The following is a 1,536-nucleotide window of genomic DNA, read 5'->3' on the forward strand; positions in this document are numbered from 1 at the left end:
AGTCCCTGGAGAAGCTGGAGATGCTTGTTAAGATGGAGGGTCGGAGAAAAAGAGGAAGACCCCCAATGAGATGGATCAGCCAGGTGGCATCATTGATGGACTCAAGTGTGGCAGCCGTAGTGAGATTGGCCCAGAATCGGACATTGTTTCCGTTCTGCTCTGCATGGGGTTGCTATGAGTCGGTTCCAACTAGATGGCACCTGACAGCAACAACATTATTGCTGGTGTGATATGATATCTCATTGTTGTTTTGATTTGCACCACTCGCCTGTCTGTCGTCTGTCTGTCGTGCTGTGGTGAATCGAGTTGCTGTGATTCTGAGGACTCTGCCACCGGTATTTTAAACAACCAGCAGGGTCACCCGTGGTGGACAGGTTTCAGATAAGCTTCCAAACAAAGACAGACTAGGAAGAAAGAGTGACGAACTACTTTTGAATCGCTAGTCACTGAATACTCTATGAATAGCAGAGAAACACTGTCAGTTACAGGACCGGAAAACGAGCCCCTCAGGCGGGAAGGCATGCAGAATGCGACTAGGAAAAAAAATGCCTCCTCAAAGTAGAGTTGACCATGATGATGTAAATAGAGTTAAGCTCGCGGGAGAAAAGTGCATAAAACCACCATGAGACATTACAGCAGTATTCCTGAGAATTATATGTTCCCTTCTGGAATATTTGTGTGTATGCATGCACATGTGTGCTTGGTTTGCCTTACCTCACAATTAATTTATAGTGGACTATGGCAGTGGTTATGAATCGGACTGCGGACCTTAATGTCAGCAGTTTGAAACTACCAGTGGCTCCGTGGGAGAAAAATGAGGCTTTCTGCTCCGGTAAAGATTTACAGCCTCAGAAACTCTGTACAGGGTAGCTATGGGTCGGAACCGACTCGATGGCGCTTAACAACAACAACAATGGGGGATAAACATTCATATTTGCACTTCTTATTGGCAAGGAAACCTAAAAGAAGGCTGGACATGAATGGCTTAAATTGAATAACTTAGAATAAACTGCTGAGTATTGGCATTATAGGATCAGCACTGGATTAAAATCCATTGGGTCGGCAGTTCAATCCCACTAGCTGCTCTTTGGAAACTCTAAACGGGGTCGCTATCAGTCGGAACTGACTCGATAGCACTTAACAACAACAATACACACTGCCTGAGAGAGAGATTAAATTACACCAGCTACAGGGGGCTCTTATAAAGAGTAAAAATTCAGCTCTGTGGACTTTTGAAAAAGGAGACAGTGTCTCTATAAGTAGTATAGATAAAGATAGCAGAAATAGCTCAGGACTAGTCTATCCATGAGCATAAATCCATTAAAAAGTTATTTTTTCCCTGTATTTTGAGGTCTGAAGAGAATCACACTAATGTTTAGCTTTAAACATTTCCATATTTTATTTCTCATTCACTATCTCAACCATTTAATAAATCTGATGCTGTCATATATTATTTGAATTTTTATACTTCATATATTACATTGGTCAATGAACCTGTGTAAACCTGGAACAATAGTAAAGAAAAAGTAAATAACA

This window comes from Chrysochloris asiatica, unplaced genomic scaffold (assembly GCF_000296735.1).
Source record: "Chrysochloris asiatica unplaced genomic scaffold, ChrAsi1.0 scaffold00229, whole genome shotgun sequence".
In the NCBI taxonomy this organism is placed as follows: Eukaryota; Metazoa; Chordata; class Mammalia; order Afrosoricida; family Chrysochloridae; genus Chrysochloris; species Chrysochloris asiatica.